The sequence below is a fragment of the Lagopus muta genome, chromosome 6 (genome assembly GCF_023343835.1).
Source record: "Lagopus muta isolate bLagMut1 chromosome 6, bLagMut1 primary, whole genome shotgun sequence".
Classification (NCBI taxonomy): Eukaryota; Metazoa; Chordata; class Aves; order Galliformes; family Phasianidae; genus Lagopus; species Lagopus muta.
Window position 1 is genome coordinate 7,432,870 of NC_064438.1, and position 13,359 is coordinate 7,446,228.

At 36.5% G+C, this 13,359-nt stretch overlaps 1 long non-coding RNA gene across 2 annotated transcripts in view; it reads right to left on the reverse strand.

The window, feature by feature from the left end:
- LOC125695601 (uncharacterized) overlaps window positions 1–13,359 on the reverse strand; it is a 33,954-nt gene that overhangs the window by 4,314 nt on the left and 16,281 nt on the right. For both annotated transcript variants that reach the window (XR_007378014.1, XR_007378013.1), the window contains one exon: window positions 7,024–7,105. This is a non-coding gene — a long non-coding RNA (uncharacterized LOC125695601). The remainder of the gene's footprint in view (window positions 1–7,023; window positions 7,106–13,359) is intronic.

The following is a 13,359-nucleotide window of genomic DNA, read 5'->3' on the forward strand; positions in this document are numbered from 1 at the left end:
CATGACTGAACCAGCACATATTTTTGGTTTCAACATTAAGACCAAACACATTCACTGTACTGCTGATAATTCAGCCACGCTTTTTTTTTTTTTTCTTTTTTCCCCCTCCTCTAAGAAAGCTTTCTCCTTCTCTCCACGAGAGGGCAGGTTTGCTAACAGATTGAGTACACAGCACCGTGCCCACACCAAGCGTTTGAACAGATGCCACCCTATGCAAGGAAGAGAAGAGTCTTCCCCGAGTGTACCTTTTTTTCCTCCTCATTTCCTCAGCAAGTACATCGCTGTAATTATTGGTAGCAGGGCTCTCTGAGGAAACTTGCGCAAGACTCAGTGCTTGAGAAACAGTATAAATAGTATTAAGAAAACCTGACGGTCTATTTACGAGAGCCACTTACAAAAATTTGGTCGACCTAATTTACAGTGAAGGAAGCCACTGTCACTGAATTCTTGAAATTGTTGTCAGAACTCTTCTGACAACAGAAGTCGGAAAACAGGAACATCAGATGTGTTACAGTCTGTGACCGAACCCCCAGAAAAGTATTAACAGCCCTGCTCCTACTTGTATGTGTGACTTGGACAGCACAATAAGTTCAAATGACACCTCCTCCTGTGTCATGTTTTGTTGGTTTGGTTGTTTTTTTTCATGGTTCTAAGAGATATATCCCAAGAAATCAATTGGCTGTAGAGATGTAATGATAACACAAAGCAAAGAAAATGCGTGCTTGGCAAAGAAGGCTTTTTGTGATACATCCATCTCAGCAGATCTAGCCTAGATTACAAATGTTCATGACTAATAGCATAGCTTTAATTACACTGAAGTACTTGTTGTTGAGACGCTGCAAATGCATGAAATTATCCAAAGCTTTTGAATTTGCATGCTATGCCTGTTCTTGCTGAACCCTCCCGTTAAGAGTTAATAATTTCCTATAAAATTTGTCAAAGCATGATAGCAAAAGAAGTAAAACACACTGATTTAAAAGCATTTAGACACACAGGTACTCTTTCCCTCCACATAAATGCTTTTACAGTATCTAGATTATTTTTCTCTGATAGAAACAGAAAGTGAGGGAACAAAATCCCTGAGGGAATTCTACGCTTAAGTGGATGACAGCTTTTGGCATGTGATATTTTTAGGAATATAGGAATTACTAAATCAGATCATATTCAAAGTCCATTTTGTCTTCTCTATTGTGTAATCAATGAATATACAGATGCTATAATTATGAAATAAACAAGAGAGTTCAGTTAAGCAGGTTACTACACCAAAAAAAAATAATAAAAAAATAAAATAAAAAACAAACAAACAAACAAAAAAAGTAGAGTGCTTACCCTTGTCCTAGGCTCACTGTAAAACTCCAGAAAGAGATAATTCCCTACTGGTAGTCAGCTCTTAAATGGGTCTAGGAGAAGTCCATCCCTTCCAGCAACACAGGTCAATTGCCTTCACCTGTGCTCTCGTGGCTGACTCATTGCTCGCCTCAGGTGATCAATCAGAGGTTCAGGCTGTGATTCAGCAGTTCCCATACATCTATCTACTACTTTGTTAACATATTCAGATAATTCTGAAGGAGAATGGAGGAAGTACCTTTTTTGTTCATATTGGTTATTCTTGCAATGCTTTCTTATTCCATTTTCATTATTAGGGCCACTAACATACCTAATAGAACTTATTATTGTATCATATACCAGATCACCCAAGCAACCTTTTTCAAAGACTGAAACAGCTTCACTGTCCTCAGGAACAGAGACTGTTTCTACTGAAGGTCTTGTTTATTGTCTAAATAAACACTAAATACTTCTAATCTAAATAAACTAAATAAACAAATCTAAATAAATCTAATCTAAATAAACTAAATATTTCCTTTAGCATTTTACATAATATATTTCTTTCTCTAGTTATTAAACTACTTACTATGTAAATTAATGACATTTGAAATGCCTAGATCAGATTTCTTGAAAAACAAACTGGATCATCAGGCTCAAAAATCTGTGGATAATGGTCAACATGAGGTCAATTACAAGTGAAATTTCTCAGGGGTCTACTTAAGGCCCTGTCTTGTTTCAGAATTTTACAAATGACCTAAAAGATCACATAAAATGTGCAATTCTGCAAGCACGTCAGTGACACCAACCGGGAAAGTTGAGTCAGTAACTCAAAGGCAGCCTTGCCAATAAGAAGAACCTAACATTAGAAGAGTGAGTGCACAGGAACTTCATGAAATTCAGCAATGATAAACAAAGTCCTATACTTGAGATTGATCAATCCCTTGCACTGACTGTCTAGAGAGCAATACTGCTAAAAGAAACCTCGAGGTCCAGGTGGCCAGTGAGCTAAATGATTCAGCAGAAGGCTGTGGCAGCAGCGAAAGCTGTATACCATAAAATACCAACAGCAGCTTAGGCAGCAGACTGAGAGAAGCGATTATCCTCTGTAACTCAACACATGCTAACTCAACTGCATCTGGGATACTGTGTCCAGTTTTTGGCCCATAATGCAGGAATGATGTTCAGGTTGATCAGATCCAAAGGAGGATCACCACACGGCTCAGTGGCTTGAAGAAGTTAGCCTTTGAAGTTGAGGGAACTGAGCTTGTTCAGCTTGGAAAAGGTTTAAAAGGGTCTATTAACAGCCTCTTTGTACCTAAGAGGATACCCAAAGGAGAAAGCCAGGCTTTCTACAACTGTGAGAGCATGAGAAATAATGGTTATAAACAGAAAAAGGTGAAATTCTGACTGGGTATAAGGAAAAAATGTATATTTTTATGGGTAATACAACTCAGAAATGGGCTGCCTAGAGAGTTTCTGTGATCTTAGTGAATGCAGATTGTCAAGACCTAACTGGATAAACCCTGAGCAACCTGGTCTGAATTCACTGTTGACAATGCTTTGAGCAGGTGGCTGGACTGCAAGACCCAGGAATGACACTGAAACAGAAGTAGCCAAAAACCTTTTTCAAGAATGTTACATGGGCAATACTGACATTAAAAAAATTGAAAAGCCTTTTATATTGCTTTTTGGTCTGTACTCAAAAATAGAAAAGCAAGGTATTTCTTAGGCAACACAAAATATTGATGTGATAGAATGCAGCCATGCAGGCTGAGGGACACCTGTGTTTCATTGTCTCAGAAGGACTTGCTTCACTGTCACAGAAGGACTAGTGAATAAGTAAGTGCCTGCAACAAAGTATTATCATAGTTGTGTGGTGAGATAACACAAAAAAGTGTTTCACTACATAGAGGTGGAATTGGCACCAGCAGTAACAGCTGTCAGTGGGAGGCTTCCCAGAAATCCCAAAAATTACAACCATTCCATTCAGTATTTGTATTTTTGTGAAAAGTTTCCGTTTCATGCTTCAAGAGACAAGAGCTATAAATTAAGCAGAACAATGTGTATTCCTATTCCTTCAGAAACATGCAAAGTAACATGCCATATGACTGATCATAAATTAGGAATAAGAACCTCAGGAGACCCACAACAGAGAGGGATAAAATCGTGATGGTTGATGGAAAGAAAGTAGGGATGGAGGGCACATAAATAGAGTGAAAATCTAATAATATCCAAGAAATATAAAAGAACATCTTGCAGATTTTGTAATACCTCAATGATGATGAATACAAGGAAGAGGAAATTGCAGCTCTACTGAAGCAGGAAGTAAATCACTTGTAAACACTGCATAAAAAGAGCAGTAAGACTCACAGTCCTATGATCTGCACTGCTCTCTTGAATGCAGGACTTCATATACTAAACATGCTCAGCTTTTGGTTTCTGCAATGATAATGTTGCATAGCATGGACCACTCTTATAAGAAAGTATCTCCACTTACATGCAGCAATGGACAAACTTGGCACTGGTATTTGTTACAGTTCTAGGCAGATTTCTGATTTCTGTTTGCTCCTCTGTAAAATGGATAAAGTGATTTCTCTCAAAGATAGTATGAAAATTACCACGAGCAAGAGCCCTCTTTCAGCATTAGTCATGACATTCCCTGCTAGTATCGTGCTCCCTACTGGAAGGATACTACTCCTCTACGTTTATCCTTAATGTGATGAGGTCATATTTGAGCATGTGTGTCTTCAGATCTCCTCATTGCAATGTAGTGTCCTCTCTTTACATCAGGCAGTAAGCCACTGTAGCAATGGAGTACATTACAGCTACCACCTCCTTAAGCTGAGCAGTACATAAAACTGCATGTATTGAAGACTCCTGTGGTATCTGCTTGCAAATCTGTTCAGGATACAAATTCATTATAGAAGACCCTTCAAATTTTGGAGAGTTAGTATTTGATCCAAACATGACATTTCCACTTTCAATACACTAAATGACCAGACCGGTACACAGATCCTCTTTTAGAACTCCAGAAGCAGATCTTCTCTAATGTACTTAAATAATATTGTTTTTCAGAGAAAGAAATATTTATCTAGGTTCTAATATAAAATTAAGCCCAAGGACAATCTTGAAAATGGGCATGACTCAGAGGAGTATTTCCACCCCTCACATAACTCAGCCAAACGCATCCAGCCTGGTGTGTACAGAAGTAGGCCCTTTTAGCCCTAACTAACTTTAAAATCTGCATTACAGATCTGCTCTTCTTTTTAAATGCACTTTAACAAACATCTGCAGCAAAATTCCAAATCCTCAGATGTCAAGAATTAGCACTGCTCTCTCAAATTAGTACAGTTATGTCAGCTGAACAACTGACCCAGCGAGCACTGAATGTAAGCTAGAGGGATGCACGAGTTGTACAGTGGTGCACAGAAAAAACAGTTTGCAGAGGGAATTATTATGTTTAGAGAGTTGAGTTATGTAATTTATCTATTCTGGGGACTAGCTATCCCTGAAGTTCTGAAAAAGGTAACTGGGATGGGCTATTTATAGAGTTGGTTCCTATAGTTACAGCACAGATGCTAGCATGCAACAAGAACAGTTAGCTCAAGTTTCTAAGATGCACAGAAGAGGCGGCTTAATATTCTCACACATGTTTATGGATCTCATGGATACAAAGAGAATTTTGAGGTCCAAGATGCTCCTATTGTGTCAGTGCATTAATATGTCCTACTTCTTATTATTTCTACAGTGCCTTTGCACTGTTTTTCAGGACATTTGCATTAGAGATTCCCAGAGACTCCTTTTAAAGAAGTCTCTCAGTGCACGCAAGAGGAGAAGGGGCACTGACCTTGAGAACAGTAATGCAGACATTTCCTAAATTCTTCCTATCTTAGATTTCACAAAGGATGCTAGGGATGATGGCTTAGGATCCCTTCTTTATATTTGCAGTAGTATAGTGTAAGTTATGGATTTGGCTTTTTTTTTTTTTTTAATCTTTATGTTTTTCTGTTCTTAAATACTGAAAACCAGTCAAGAAAATAGAATTTGGTAGTGAACAGTAAGAAGAGAGAAAGAAATCAAGAGGAAGAAAGTTACCTGGCTAAAGCCTGTTTTTAACATTGGGGTGGTTACCACAAAAAACATCACTTCAGGGTCAGGAATCCATAAGGACGAGGATGGCCATTTTAATATGGCAAGTGATGAAGAGCGATGGATAGAATTGGTTTATTCTCACCTTCACTTGACTATGCCAAGAGATAGGAATATCATAAAATAAAACTTAAAGTATGAGAAAATGAGGGCAGAAATACAGGATTAAGTCCTTTGTTACTCAGTATTCTGTATTGTCTACATGTTGCAAAGCTAATCAAATTCTCATTTATTAGTACCATAGTTAAAAATGCATAATAAAAATGACAATGTGATACACAAAAGTGCAGATCTTGGCCTTTTACTAAAAGCCTAGAAAACTGAGGAGTTTGAATTTCAGGTGGAGGGAGAGAAGCAGTCTGGGAATATATTTCAGATAAGTATAAGCAGAGAAGTAAATAGTTTAACAGGAAAATAAAGATATCTGTGCAGTTTGGTGACAGAGAAGAAATATGCATGTATTCCTTGCACATTAGCAAGGAAGATCCAAAGGACACAATGAACCAGTATAATCCACTTCATTGAAACAACCTCTGCAGTTAGCAATAACTGCAGAGGTTCTGAAGTTCTTCTCCATTGAAGATGGTAGCAGAAAAATCTAGGGTGATGATCTGTGAAGCTAACAATTTTATCTTCTTTTGTATCTCACACAGAGAAACAAATAAACATAAGCAAGTAACCATTAAGCACCAAGACTGAATCTTAATGTGGCATTTTATCTTAGACTACATTGCCAATCCAATCACAGAAAAGAATGCAGTAAAAAGCAGAAAAGTGACTGATGCTCAACACATATAATGGGCTAGACTTCCTTATAAACAACAGTATGAGAATTGCAGTAAGACTTTTATGGCAGTACTGGTATTCCAGGATGTGTTAAGAAGAAAAATCAGTTTTCAGAAAATTACTGGTCAGTATGGAAGAACTTGAAACATACACAGAATGCAAATAAACAGTATTTAAAATGTCTCTCAAGTTCAGTAAAAGAAATATAATAATTCAAGAATTTGACATTGACAGCTGTTAATATCAAGCTAATAATTTAGTGAGAAGGAAAGATTAAGTAAAGAAAATATGATTCATTCATAGCACAGTATATATAAAAGACTAAATGTATGACTATATTAAAGGAGTACTTGAAGAAACTTCATGTAAAAACAACTGAGTACAAAGTGAGCTAATCTTTGATAAGGCTTGCTATCTATAAATCTTCATTTGAACGATGTGATTTCTGGGCCATAATTAGTATATCAAATAGTGACAGACTTTGTATACAATACAACAAATGTTTGTCCTTAGTAACACTATTGTTAGAGGGTCTGCACCTTCTTGCATGTTTGCAAGCACCTAACACAGTATTTTCTTTTGTAACCCAGATAAACTCATGATTCTTTCCAGTTCTCTATTTGTCATGTTTTTCAGCTCACTATTGACCTGGATTTTTTCAAGACATTCAGAAGATTGAAGGAGAAGTCTGAAATGTTATTCTTTATTTGTAAATTGAACACATCATTCTCATGAGATTTCATCAAGCTCCAGATCGCTTACCTGGATATTATCTGCTCATCTGCAATGACTGCAAGAAAATACGGGAATACGAACTTGAAACGTCTTGAAAATACGTGGCTGCCTGCAGAAAAAAAATTCAGATCTTCATTGTTCCATCCTGTTTCATCCTAAGTCTTCAGTGCTATTTTATGCAAAGCTAGTACATTATCTGTTACAAGCCTTGTTAGGTCAAATCTCCTTCTTGGGGGGGTATCTGCAGTTTCCAGGCTCCTGCCTTTAAAATCCAGTGGATACTAATATTTAATTACTCAAGCCTTTTTTTAGAAGATGTCTTAATTGATTTTAAAACTATGACTTGTATAAAATGTGCACACGTGAGTAGGCAGACAGATGCTTCAAGTGACAGTTACTACATCTTAACCATCAATGAGGTCCTTAAGCCTAGAAAAGGAGTGGTGGGGAATTCTGGATTCATTCCGGTACTCAATATTAGACATTTTCCAAATATTTTCAGGCATTAGTTATGCCCCCAAAACTGATCTCCTCATAGCTTGTCAGGGATGCTATGTCAGTTTCTAGGATAACAAAAAAGAACATGAGCTCTCACTAGAGCTATGCTACAGTTCATGCTGTTACAAGGAAGCTCAAGCCTGCATCAAGTATTTACAGCTAGTAATAGGCCAATAAACATTCTGGCCTACATGTGAGTGTGCGTCTGCATATATGTATACACATAATTCACTTTGGTATCGATTCCAAAAGTCTGATGATCCAACAACAGTTGTGAGTTCTATAACAGCTTCTTATCTACTGAAAAAGGTCATGAAGTACTGTATGGTTCATTAAAGCAGTGTATTCAGCAAAATATCAACAGTTCACTGTCAACAGAGCTATTATACTATGCCACTAAGTAATTATTGACTATGAAATAACTCACCAGAACATTTAAATCTGAAGTAATATCTATACTCACACATACAATTATATCAATATTTATATATTTAGTTTACCTCATATTGACATATTTCTAAGGAACTATATGTTGAAACTAAACAAGGTTTTTATTACTGCTTGTGTTACACAATTGTACTTGTGTTACTGACCACTAAAACATGTCTCTGTAGAGAATAACATGCACATCATCTCCATGACTTTCCTTAACAACCATTTCAGCATTCCTCCTCACTGTTCTGGGCTGCTTCATCAAGCTTCAGATTTTTCTCATAAGAGAGAGATGAGGTAAGCAGGGCTCTCCATTTAGGCTTCAAAACAGCCATGTAATACTATATGAAATTCTATGCAGCCATAGTACAGGGTGGCATGCAAAGAGCAAACACTCATGCATTCATAATTACGTCATCAAAGCCTGACATGTCCATGATAGGTCAATAGAGGAGTTCTGTGATAAACTGGATATCTGTTATGTAACTTGGATAAGTTACACTGGGAGCAAAAAATGGCATCCATTAGACACTGCATGTGTTTCACTTAATAAAAACTGCAGAAAAAACCTGGATCACAGTGTCTAGATTATCACCTAGGTAAGCGAGTATACTTAAAGTCAGGTGGCTGGGACTAGACTCTACCAGCTTCTGTTTTCTTTCTTTCTTTCTTTCTTTTTTTTTTTACCCCAGAGATATTTGCATTTGATCTGTCTTTGCCTAAATATCTGTAAAACAGAAACAATTATCATCAACTTTCAACTTTCCTTACGAAGAGATAGGGAGAATCAGGAACACGATGACTCAGATGAAGAACACTGTGTAACTGAAAAAAGGTTATTTCCAAATTCACATTTATCAGTAGCTGCAAAACAATACACCGTATGAATGTGAGAGGACATCGTCAGATTTTCACTGAAGTCTGCTGGTCTTTTTTCTTGAATTTTATAATTATTATTTTTTAATCTAATTGGAAATTTGCATGTGGTTAAAGCTTAATCTAGATGCAGGAATGCCCAAAGTGCCTGAAGATACCCAACATTGCTTACATAAATTACCAAACATGCTGCTGTGGTATTTGAAAGGCCACAAATCTTGTCAATCAAATCAAGTTCTAAACAGTTTACTGACTGTCACTTTGGATCTTCATTGTGTCAAGGCAAAACATTCCTCAGACACATTTAGAAAGGTTGCCTCACCAGTCATCCAGTGTGATACCAATTACTTCGTTCCCTTGCTCAATGATCTGCTAATACTAATGCCTTTTCTCTGGAACTGCCCACTGCAACAAGCAAAGGAGCAAAACCCCAATTTTGTAAATAGCGTGGAACTGAAGTGACCTCAGCAGTTATACTTTGAATCTCAGAGACAATTCTGTAGGAATATTAATGCACCAGATTAGATGATCAATTTGTGAAAATACTACTTAGACATGTAAAGTACAATCCTAGAAAGGACTGTGTCTTCCAATCATATTCCAGTTATACCTCAGGATGTTCAGTTTTAAGATGCAGTATAATATTTTTTCCTAACAAAACAAATAGACTACACAAAGTAGACTGCACAGAATTCAGAATTTTTAGAATATGGCTATTGCTCACCTATCTGGCTGTAAAATCTGTCTGCTTTCCACTTGTTTTCAGCCCCAGGTTCTGATTACATTCAGTGGTATCAAATCAAAGTGAAGTGGCATGCCTCCAGCAAACAAAGCAGCACAGTTTTTTCATGCACAGTTGGTTTAAGTATCTGTACTATCTATGAGGGAAGGTCAGGGAGAGGTAGTCCTTTGATTAAGTCAGAGACTGATAAAGTCTTGCCAAAGGAAAAGGCTTTGGTCAGCTCTTCCCTCCCATACACATCTACAGTTTTTTAACTCTCTTCTTCAGTGCCCTTGTTTAATATCTGTAACACACGATGTCATAGATAAGACATTAATAAGTTCTGGAATATATCACTATACTGTCTCATTTCATGTATAACATCCTATGGTTTTAGATAACAATTAATGAGAACACTAAATTCAAACTTAAGTTGAGACAATTTGCTGGCATTCATGAAGAAAAAGTCACCAAGTCTGAACTAGAATCTTCTGGGCTGAAATACAGTAAAGCTTAGGTGTCACAGATGACTCGCTCTCACCTCTCTCTTCCAAAGAAAATGAAATTTCCACATTGATCATGTAGCCTATACACTCATTGTTTGCAATCAATTTCTAAATTGGTTGACCTTGCCTGACAGATATCTGAAACACCTAACAGCTCAGAGTTTCTAAACTGTTCTGTTCACTCAGATGCCGTTTTAAGCATTGACCGATGTTTTTCAGAATGGAAACTCAGAATCCATGTGGTTTTCCTTCCGTTGTTCCAAGAGAAGCAAAATCTGTCTCCTGTAGGCTAGGCCCGTTTGTATTCACTAGGAATGTACCCTCACTAGCAGAAAGTAATTTCCTAAAGAACGTGTTTATTTTTTCCCCACCCACTATTCATATACACACTTCCACTTTCAAAGGACGATGAAATATTTTTTCATTGCAGAGATATTTTTGCACTGTTCCTTAAGAGTTTACATACCTCTTTTTTTCACCACAATGTCTATAAATTTGGTCAGTCTTAAATCTCCTACTGAAGAACACTTCAGCAGGCGTTAGCTCTGGTTATGCTCTTTCATTAAGCAGTGCACAAAAGTGATCTGCTTTTTTTTTTTTAAATAAAGATGCTCGAGGAAGAGGAAAAACAAAATCTGAACATAGATCTTCATCTTCCTGAAGAAATTTCAGCAGACCTTTATGGGGTGGATTCACAGTGTTCAAAGACAAGTGTCCACAATTACAGTGTTCTGTAGAATTACATTCATTCAATTATCTGTCATTCCTACATCTGACACACCATATTTAGTGAATGCAGATGACATGGGATAACATCATTTCTGGACCCCAGGAATAGTAATTATCAAGTAAGTTATTTTTCTGCATAAACAGATAAAGCAGTTTTGAATCGTAACAAACATTCTGTACTAACCATCACAGGCTCTATTAATTTACAAATATCGTAGTATATATTTTGAATTTGTACCATCTTTGTTATTTCTGTATCTTCTCTAATCTTAGGCAAACAGCACAATTTTGTCTTCTATATTTTTTCACATGTGAATCCCTTCAAAGTATCAGCTTTAGTAATCTGCACTTGATATTTTAAGGTACTTGAGATTTTAGTATTTTTTGAATAAAAACGATATTAAATAAGAAATCCTATTTCCAAGTTGCTATAAAGACTAGGTATGCAGCAAACCAACCAGCTAAAGTTACATCTCATTCAAAGGCATCTGCACTAACAGATTCTAAGTTTCCTGAAGTGCATTAAGCATCTTCCACTGCAATATCATACTGTGCTGTTTTCTCTGCCTCGGTTTTATGGGAAACTCCAGCGTGGGCTCTCTTGCAGATTTGATGTGCATTGTAAGGATGCAACTGCAAGAACAACATCTGCAACTTATGTTCGCTAACACTTATTTTGCAATTGTCACTAATGCTTTACTGCCCATTTTTGCTATCAGTTGCTACCAAGATATATGGAAACATTTTTTTCTCTATACAAACACCCCATTTTCTAATGCTTGGCCTTTAGCTAAGGTTGTGCTGCCATCTGCTAGAGGTTCCAAATGAATGTTAGGCCTTGCAAAAGCACTGCCTTGAGGCTTTGATTTAAATGTTTGCATATGTTTGTCATGGTCAAAAAAATTGTGCTTTTTATTATCAACTGTGTAGAGATTTTTCCAAATCATTTCCTGGTATGCCATGCCCATTGCACATTTTTACTCACTAAAGCATTCAGGTAAGTATCTCTAGTGGCTAAAATGGACATAAATCTCCTAAGAAAATGTATCATCCCCATAAAGCTCTGCATACTTTTCTTTTTGTGTAGCAAGAAGGACTCTGAGAACTGAATTATAAAGGAAGGCAGTTCCATCCAGATTTCCTAAACTCATTTAATTGGACTTTATTTTTTGCTGCTCACTTCACTATCTACTGAGAGAACTATGAATTTTTAGAATTTTTTTCCTTCCTTTTTCCACAGCAATACCATCTGTGTAATCCAATACACTAAAATATCTGCTTTATCTGTATGTGAAATAATACAGCACAACATAGCATAATCTAAACAGTATTCGCTGTAAAAGCAACAATAGCTTTCAAATGGTATTTAAGTGTGCAGGCAAACTTTTTTTCTGGCAAAATACTCTAGAACCCAGAAAATGCATATAATGTAGGGAATCTATATTGCAGCCAAAAGTAGTCTTCCTTTGTATATATGGGAATGTATTATTTAAACATTTTACTTAGAATGTAGACAGAGTTCTATATTGCTTTTCCAAAATGTATGAAGTACCAATATATATCACAGCCTCTTCAAATGCCTGCATTTTATCCAGCACATTAGAGCAATGCAGAGATGTTCATGGTTGTAAGTGTAACAGGGCAGTGGTACAGAATGGACATTTCAATACCATCATTTTCATTAGATTGATTTCACAGATTCATTAGATGACTGTCTATCATCTTGGGGTTTCTGCTGCTCTCCAGTGTATTCTTTTACAAAGAAGTCTAGTTTCTGACCTAAAATTGCTATTCTCATTTCTGGCAATTATTGTATATGTTACTTTTCAATATGTTTTATCTTGAGTTTGTAGCTTATTGACCCCACTGCCTGCATTTAACATCACAAAGCTTTCTTTGCAAATCCTTCCAACAGCTTTAGATACCACATTATCTTGGGCACAAATCTATGAGTAATTGGGAATCTGAATTCAAAAGTCAGACTTCTTCATAGCTACCAAGGATATTTTCTTTCTGCTGAGACCTTTCTTTTCCATGTAAATGCCAAATTAACAAAAGCATCTGAGGGTGGGTACATGAGGGTCAGGAGGGTGTGTGTTAAGAGTGACATCAACTGAGACAATAAAAGGGCTTCTAAGTTACTTAGAAGCTCTATTTTAAAGTCAGATTTAAGGGGTCCACGAAACCAATTCAGTAGTCTTTAAATATACTTGACATCAAGACACAGCCATCTGCCAACATACCCAAACCAGAAAACTGTTTAGGATAGTATTTGGTGAGTATACCTCTATTTTATTTCCAAGTTCTCTAGAACACTTTATCTAGAAGATTTTATCATTGCTTTATAACTTGCTTTTATTTTATTTTTAAGGTAGCCTGAAAAAAAAGTGAATGTAAGTAAGATCAAACTGTTTTATTATCTAAACCAAATGTTTGAAATGAATACATGTGAGACAGTGTGTTAGAATATCTTGAAGTGAATCCAATTCCTGAATACATAATATTGAGTTAGATGGAATGCTGGGGCCATTCACATTAACATGTAAGAGGACATATAGTAAATGATTCCTGCACTAAAGTAAAACTGCAGAAAATATTGCA